Below are 8,976 nucleotides of genomic sequence, written 5' to 3'. Positions count from 1 at the left end.
GTTAACAACATTGAATGTCAAGGGGTAAAGAATAGCTTCTGTTTTATTGGAGATCGTCATTGCCTTGCATTTGTGTGGCGTTAATCTTACGAGTCATTTATCAGCACCACCCCAGACACCGAGCATTTCTGGCGCCACAGTGGTAGAGTGGTCAGCAATGCTGAGTCCCAGTGCCAGGGATCCACGTTCGATACCAGCCTTAAAGGACCATCTGCATGGAGTTTGCACATTCTCACCGAGTCTGTGTTGTCTTGGTTTCTCAGGTTTTCTCCTACATTTCAAAGTTGTGCAGGCTAGTTCGTTTAGCCATATTAAATACAGGGTTATGCCAGTACTGTGGGGGTATACGATGATTGTGGGAGTGTTATTGTAGATATGATTGGCTGAATGGTTTCTACCTGCAGTTTAGGGATACTATGATTCCGTGATATTTTCTAGATCTTGTTGCATTTGAACATTTTCTGACTTTTTCAATATCAGAAAAGTTACAAATGTTGCTGAGAATTGTGCAAGCACTGATGAATATCCACACTTCTGACCTTAGGATGGAGGGTAGGTCATTGATGAAGCAGCTGAAGATAATAGGGGATCCAGCACTACCCTGAGGAATTTCTGCAGCGATGACCTAGAGCTGAGAAGACTGACTTCTAACCCCAGAACTATCTCTTTCCATGCCAGGTTTGACTCCATCCATTGGAGTATTTGCACCCTTAAACACATTCATTCCAGTTTTGCTTGGGCTTCTCATACCACACTGAGTCGAATGGGGTCTCGATGTTAAAGGATATCACTCTCACCACATCTGTGCAATTTATCTTCTCCAATGAGAGATTCTCCTAACAAGAAAGAGGACACCATTACAACCAGAGAATCCAGCCCGAAATTTGAGATCGCCATTCCATGATCAGTAATCAGTGATTTCTGGAGACCAGGATCAACTTCATACATCAATCTTTTAAATCACTGCAATGAAAAGTGCCTGCGAGCCTCAAAGATGTTTTAGTTGTTGTTCTCGGTTGACGAAATACACCACAGAGTTAGTTTAAAATGTTAACTCCATAGATTGATATCAAACATGAGGAAATCAAAATACCCCAGTCCAGTACCCAGTAAGTCAAAGTTTAAATCATGCATAGCTACGTCGCAGCATTAAGACAACATCTTAAATCAATGAATAGGATTTCTGAGGAAGAATAAGGATTCCAAGAGAGGCCATTACAGAGTCATAACACGGCAGAACACTCAGTCTTCTGTATTGTACTAATCTCTGGCATTATAGGGTAATAACAATTCTCTGAATCTTGCACAGTCTTATTGGTTATTAAATGAAATTAGTTTAAGATCTTAAAACCCAGAACTCCAGCAACAGTATTTTCCTTTACGTGAACTGTTGAATAAACAGAGCGTTACTGCATCAAAGAGCGTGTTCGACTGTGTTACTCATCTGATGTAAAGTACAGTGTGCCAGATATGTCCCAGCTAGCAGGGTTGATGCAACAGCCGTGACATATATAATGTGCTGTGGAAATGTTCAACTTGGTGTTATTGCTACTGCAAATGTTTATAAACTTCCAAGAGCTAGTTGGCAACAGCAAGTCCCTTACATACAATCTCACTCCCAAACTGAACATACTTTCCATCCTTCAATAGACACAAAACAATCCGAAGTTACTCAGTATGTAAATATGATACCCAATACACCACCTCACCTTGATACAGCGACTCAATCAACACGAAAAATTTCATCTAAGCAGAAGGAGCTGCCCTGTGTGGGGTCAGTTCCCTGAATGAACATCTTCAATCAGCACAGGGTCTAGTCATGAACCATTTCTCTCAAAGTGAACACAGGTGAGTAGTCACACACCTTCGCTTTCCGATTATCCAGAATGCAATGAAGATGGAACAAACTTTCGAAAAGCAGATTAGCTCAAATTGACCAGCGAAATCTGAAACTGCATAAATGTACCTGCAGAAAGTCACTCTAGATATTTAGATATATGTAACTGTCTCTGTGGTGTAAATCACAATCACTGTTTGGACAATGTCAGAAATCACATGACAACAGGTTATAGTCCAACAGGTTTACTTGAAATCACATGCTTTCGGAGCTCTGCACTTTCATCAGGTAAAGTGAAAAGAAGCATGCAGGCACAGAATTTAAAAGTAGATAGGTCAAAATATCATAGAAATGGTGTGAGTGGAGTGTCAGGCTGAATAGCAAGTCTGCGCAAATGATCAGAAGTGTTAGACTGTGTGAATAAAGTGTCAACAGCTAAATAGCTAGTGAAGGGAAGACATTTAGTCCAAATAATTCAAGTAGACAGATAATTACAAAAAAATGATGCTGGAGACAAAACAAATGGTTAGAATAATATGATAGGTTGAAGAATCGCATGCCAATGACTGAACCAAAGTAACAAGTAATCCAATACTATATAAACGTTGCGCCTGTGTGTTTCTCTTCACTTCACATGACTTCACATGACTTCTGACCTTTCCCACTTCAGTCCAACACCCGCACCTGCACATCACCATGTAGGCAGACATCCGAGGTGACAATCGGTGCAATGATGTCCCACACCATTTGGCAAAGAACATCATGCAAATGAGGGTCAACATGACGATTCACATGTACAACTCCCACTTCCCAGCAGTTGACATCCTGACCTTCCTGAGAAGGTACGCCGAGGTCGAGGGAGAGAGCACCGACGTGGTCGACCTTTCGGGATCTGGACCAGCAAGCGGCAGTTCTGGATAACTTTGAGGGTTGATGCCAGTGGGAACATCCTCCACCCACTCTCCAGCTTGGCAATCGGAGGGAGCAGAGGGTACCTACGTATGCAGGACAGCCGAAAGTGTGCTGAACCTGAGGGAGGTCATGCCACATGGCAGCGGACTGTAAGGTCACTATCTGTTAGAACTGCAACCAGAAGTGTTACACGACCAAAGAATGCAAAGAGGCCAAGAACTGCAATTTGTGCAGAGAGGCTGGTCACATGTACAAGGCCTGCCCAAGACGAGCAGGCACCACCTACGCACAGATGGCCGGAGGTAGCAATGCGAGCCGTGGACCGCAAAAGGCCAGAAAGGTACCACAAACCAGCAGGGGAACGATATCTGGGGGCACCCAGAAGGATGGAGCTGAGCAGACGGCAGCCAGCGGGGAGGTGCAGCAACCAATCCAAGCTTGTACAGGACAGATGGAGGAAATGTAGGAGGAGCGAACCAAAGAGGCAGAGGAGTAGACTCCTGTAAATAAAAGGAAGAGGAAACCTTGCTAGGCCCTCAAAGCCACCCAGAAAAGGAGGAAACAACATCTGCACGAAGAGGATACAGGCAGCATTTCACATGGTGAGGACGGTCGTCACTAGAGGAAGAGACAGAGCACTGCAGGGAGAAAGGAGGGCAGCACTCCCCAAACAGGAAATGACGAACCCTCTGAGGGGGCTGGTAAAGACTATCCCCCACACGGTGAGAACCAGGATGTACCACTGCCCCACAGCTCCAGGTAACTGGGAGCAGCGATCCTCTGCAGCCCCGCTGGCAGACAGAGAACTGTACTGTGCGAACCCTGGTCTCGACCTGAAGACACCAGAGCAGGGAAATGTCCGCAGCGTGGAGACGGGTAACTACCTCAGTCATGTGAGTGTCCAGCAGTTCGTGTTCACCACAGGAATGCAGACAGCTACCCCAGAGATGCAGGACCAGCAGCAAACTGACACTGGGAACCTCATATACTGTTAATATGGTGTTAATACTGTTAATCAAGCATGACAAGCAACATGAGTTCGACTGGAACAACACTATTATTATAGGACAAGCCAAACAGTGAACTGCCAGGGAATTCCTAGAGGCATGGCACTCATCCACTGATTCAATCAATAAGTACATCGACCTGGACCCAATATACCGACCACTGCAGTGGATAGCTGGAACTGACGACCACAAGCGGCAGGTACAAATCACTATAAATGCCGGAGGAAACATCAGAGAAGCGCTTCACAGGAGGCTTTCAAGCACGGAGGATGTCACCTAAACAGGGGACGAAACGTCTGCAACACAAATTCCCAGCTCGGCGAACAGAGCCACAACAACGAGCACCTGAGCTACAAATCTTCTCCCAAATTTTCCCCATTGTTGATGATAGAGATGCCCATGATATTGGTATAAAGTACCTGCCGTCAACTTGAAATAGATATCTGAGTGGATTATCTTCCAGCTCTGACCTGAACCACAAAAAATTTACTTGCTCTATGTAATATCAAAATAAAAATAAGAAATACTATTTGCGCCAATTGCCTTGAGTCAAGTGTTTTTTTTTTAAGAGCAGCTAATTAAGCTGATCCAGTATTACTCCAACACTGGGAGAGGTAAAAAGTAAATATCAAGATGTAAATATTTCGCAACAACCTACTTAACACACTGTCAGTTTGGTCCCACCCTGGCCACACAGGCTCAGAACTCATTGCAGTCTTATTACAGGGAGAATGTGAGGACTGCGGATGCTGGAGATCAGAGCTGAAAAATGTGTTGCTGGAAAAGGGCAGCAGGTCAGGCAGCATCAAAAGAGCAGGAGAATTGACGTTTTGGGCATAAGGATTCCTGAAGAAGGGAAACATCGATTCTCCTGCTCCTTTGATGCTGCCTGACCTGCTGCGCTTTTCCAGCAACACATTTTTTAGCAGTCTTATTACAGCAGAGCACGGTCAAATAAACTGAACAGGAAAGGCGAGAGAGTGTGAGAGTTCTTTGCAGCATTTGATCTAATATAGCTGAGTAAGCGCCTGTTACATAAGTCAATGGGAATCAAGGAATACATTCTCCACTGGTTAGAGTTATCCATACCACAAAGCGAAATGTTTCTGGTGACCAAAGGCCTATCACCTCAGCAGTACAAATTTTCCATGGGAGCTCCTCACAATCAGTCTCCAACCCCTCACCACGGCTAATGCTTGGTTTGGTTAATCACATTCCATCTACCATGGGACCAGAAGTGTGGGTGTACCCAATCGGTTGCCTCATGCGCAACATAATTTTCACCTACCCAGACACTGAAGCTATCCATGACAATATTCAAAGAATTTCAGGCTTGGGATGAAAAGTGGCAAGTGGTTTAAAAGACATAACCCTGCCTGGCAGTGACCAGCCCCAGTAAGAAAGAATCCAATTGAACACACTTGCTATTCAGATGCATTTCCATAAATCCGCGGCTAGCAATATTGTGGAAGCGAGACTGAACAGAAACTGAATTGGACAATTTTCATTAATACTATGAGGAGTAGAGTAAGTGAGGAAGTTCTTTGATTTATTTTGCATTTTTGACTTTGCGTTCTGATTGCAAAGATAATAATAAACTATCTATTTTAATAATGTGCTGTCTGCATGATAATAACAATATAGTTCTGGTGAGCCTGATGTCATTGGTGGGTAAGTTATTGAAGGTGATTTTAAGGGACAGGACTTACGTGCAGTTGGAAAGGCAAGGACTGATCAGGGTCAGTTAACATGACTCTTTGTGAGGGAAATTGTCTCTCATTAACTTGATTGAGGTTTTCAAAGCAGTGATAAAGAAGACTGATGAAGGCAGAAAAGCCGATGTTGTCTGCATGGAGTTCAGCAAAGTGGGTGACAATGTTGCACATGGGGTGTTAGAGGCTGAGGGGTTACCTTATAGATGTTTATACAATCAGGAGGGGCATGGATAGGGTGATTAATAGAGTTCTTTTCCTGGGGGTAGGCGAGTCCAAAAGAAGACGTTTAATTTGAGAGAGGATATATTTTAAAGGGACGTAAGGAGCAACCTTTTTTACATGCAGAGAGTGCCGAGTGTATGGAACGTGTTGCCAGAGGGTGTGGTGGAGTACGATCACCTTACTGCAGGACAGAGGGTTGGACACCTGCCTCATCAGCCTGGACCAGGAGAAAGCCTTTGACAGGATATCACACAGGTATATGAGAGATGTTCTCTCCAAAATGGGCTTTGGGGAGGGAATCTGAAATTGGATCAGACTGCTCTACCCCAACATTGTCAGTGCAGTCTCAATCAATGGGTTGGAATCAGATAGCTTCCCAGTCAGATCTGAGTCAGGCAAGGCTGACCTCTCTCTCCTGCCTTGTTTGTGTGGTGCATAAAGCCATTTGCCGAGTCCATCAGGAAGGATGCGAGCCTGAGAGAGGTGACTATGCCTAGCAGCGGGGGCCTGCAGGTCAAGGCCTCCCTGTACATGGATGACGTCGCCGCTTTCTGCTCGGATCCGCTGTCTGTGCACAGATTTATGTGCATATGTGACCAGTTCGAACGGGCCTCGGGGTCCAAGGTAAACCGAGGCAAGATCACGGCCATGCTCTTTGGGAACTAAGCCTACAAATCCTCGATCCCCTTCACCGTCAGGAACGAACACCTGAAGGTTTGCTTCGGGGGTGGGAGGTGCTGGGGCATGCGCCAAGTCTTGGGAGGAGCGTATCAGCAAGGTGAGGCAGAAATTGGGCAGTTGGAGCTACCATCGCTCTCCATTGTGGACAAAAACCTGGTCATCAGCTGTGAGCCACTGCCATTGCTGTTATATGGCACAGGTCTGGCCTATTCCCATAATCTGTGCCAGTGCATTCGCCCTGGCCATCTTCCAATTTATATGGAGGTCAAAGTTGGACCGGGTCCAAAGGGACTCGCTGTACAAAGGTCTGGGCAACGGGGGAAAAATGCACCCAATGCCACCCTCACCCTGATGGCCACCTTTGTGTGTGGCTGCACCTATGCGTGGATCTCCAGTACGCAAACACCAAGTGTCACTACCTGTCCCCGGTGTTGCGAAGGATGGGCCTGGCCTCGCTGCTGCGGAACGCTCTGAGTAGTTGGACAGTTCTGTATCACCTGTCCTTCATGGAGAAGTTTATGAAGAAAAACCCATTTGACCACAATTCCAGCAGGAAGTGGTCAGCACGTACTTTCCTTGAGAACCTTCGGGCTAAGGAGAGAGCGGATTCTATCGAGCGGTTCCCTGAGCAGACTGTCAAAGCCATTTGGTAGAATGCCTCATCGTCCGAACTATCCAACAAGACTAGCACACACCTCCTTCTGAAATGTGCCTACGCAGAATAAGTCTGGAGAGGAATGCAGTGGTGTTTGTCGAGGTTCGTCCCAAGCAGTGCCGTGACGCAGGACTCTGTGCTCTACGGTCTTTTTCCCTTGGACGCACACCGAGACGAACATCAACTGTGCCTGGAGGATCATCAACTCAGTCAAGGACGCTCTCTGGGCGGTCCGAAACCTGTTGATCTGCCAGCTGAAGGAGTTGACCCTGACGGAGTGTTGCAGACTGGCACATTCCAAGGTCCAGGACTATGTGTTGGGGGACGTCCTGAAGCTTGGGGCAGCTGCCGCCAAGGCGCGGTGTGGAAAGACCACCATGTAACATCTGCCTGCCTAAAGAAGAACAGGGGGCCCATGCAGTCATTTGGGCTCTGCTGACGCCTCAGCTAAATATATGGACATATAATTAATAAACGTACAGACCTGTATATAATAATGATAAATTCTGATCTCTGTATGTAAATGTTTACGTTTGTATGGCATGGCCAACTGTACAGACCATCAAATTATGTTATGAATAAAGTATATTTTTGTAATAAAAAAAAACAAGTCAGGCAGCATTCGAGGGGCTAAGACCGTGTGCAGTTCTGTTCTTGTCATTTTTAATGTCTAATACGTCCCTGGGTTAGAGACTGAATATGAATCTGATTTTTGCAGGAAGGAATTGGGTTTGAAGCTTGCTCCACCAACTTCGCGCATCGTCCTGGTATTGCAGTGTTCCTGGGAATGGTGCACCCCTCCTTAAAGAATCCGAAAAGCAGTTTAATTTGTTTACTTTAATATGTGTTTGCCTGGCTTTTGTGCGATTCAGATTACAAAGTTAAAAATCACGCAACACCAGGTTGTCAACCATCTGATGAAGGAGCTGCACTCCGAAATCTCGTGTGCTTCCAATTAAACCTGTTGAATTACAACCTGGCGTTGTGTGATTTTTAATTTCGTACACCCCATTCCAAAACCAGCATTTCCAAATCATGTTCTAGATTATGATTAATCTGTGTCTTCCTGCATGTTCGGCCCTCACTGTCAATGTTATTACTTCATCCTTTTCCCACCAACTCCGAACAACAAAAGGAAAACAGAATTGCCCACCAGCTCTACCTAATGTCAAACGGCATTTCAGAAAACAAAATGGAGAAGATTAAACTATTGAAGTATTCAACAGATTGGATTTTGATGAAGATGAGGATGACTTGGATGGACTTAACGAGAGATTTTGAGAACTCTGTGAAGCACGAAAACACAGAGACTCATAGAGATGTACGGAAACAGAGACTTCAGCCAACTCGTCCATGCTAACCAGATACTCTAACCTAATCTAGTTCCATTTGCCAGCACTTGGCCCATATCCCGCTAAACCCTTCCTGTTCATATACCCATCCAGATGCCTTTTAAAAGTTTTAATTGTACTAGCCTCCACCACTTTCTCTGGCGGCTTATTCCATTTTTTGCACCATCTTCTGCGTGAAAACGTTGCCCCTTAGGTCCCTTTTAAAGTTTTCCTCTCTTCACCTAAACCTATTCCCTTTAGTCTGGACTCCTCACCCCAAGCAAAAGAACTTGTCAATTAACCTAACCAAACCCTTCATGATTTTATAAACCTCCAAACGGTCATGTCTCAGCCTCTGACACTCCTGGAAAACAGCCCTAGCCTATTCAGCCTCTCCCTGTAGCTGAAACCTTCTAACGCTGGCAACATCCTTGTAAATCTTTAAGAATATTTTTCGTCAGAGTACAAGAGAAACTGGAATCAATTGGTGTGTTTGTGACGACTTTATTTTCTCAGTTCAAAGGCCTGTGAGTTGAATCAGATAACATATTCACTGATGTTGGGCACAATTGTGTGTGGGATCACAAATGACCAAGTCAGAGGCATATTACACCGA

General features: G+C 45.2%; 1 non-coding gene across 1 annotated transcript; it reads left to right on the top strand.

Moving 5' to 3' along the window:
* Window positions 1–7,644: 7,644 nt before the first annotated feature.
* On the top strand, window positions 7,645–7,830 carry LOC122541672. The gene has a single exon (XR_006309646.1). It is a non-coding gene; the product is annotated as a U2 spliceosomal RNA (small nuclear RNA).
* The last annotated feature ends 1,146 nt before the right edge of the window (window positions 7,831–8,976 follow it).

This window comes from Chiloscyllium plagiosum, chromosome 37, assembly GCF_004010195.1.
Source record: "Chiloscyllium plagiosum isolate BGI_BamShark_2017 chromosome 37, ASM401019v2, whole genome shotgun sequence".
Lineage (NCBI taxonomy): Eukaryota > Metazoa > Chordata > Chondrichthyes > Orectolobiformes > Hemiscylliidae > Chiloscyllium > Chiloscyllium plagiosum.
Note: the sequence above shows the minus strand (reverse complement) of the source record. Positions and strands in the feature narration are given on the sequence as shown.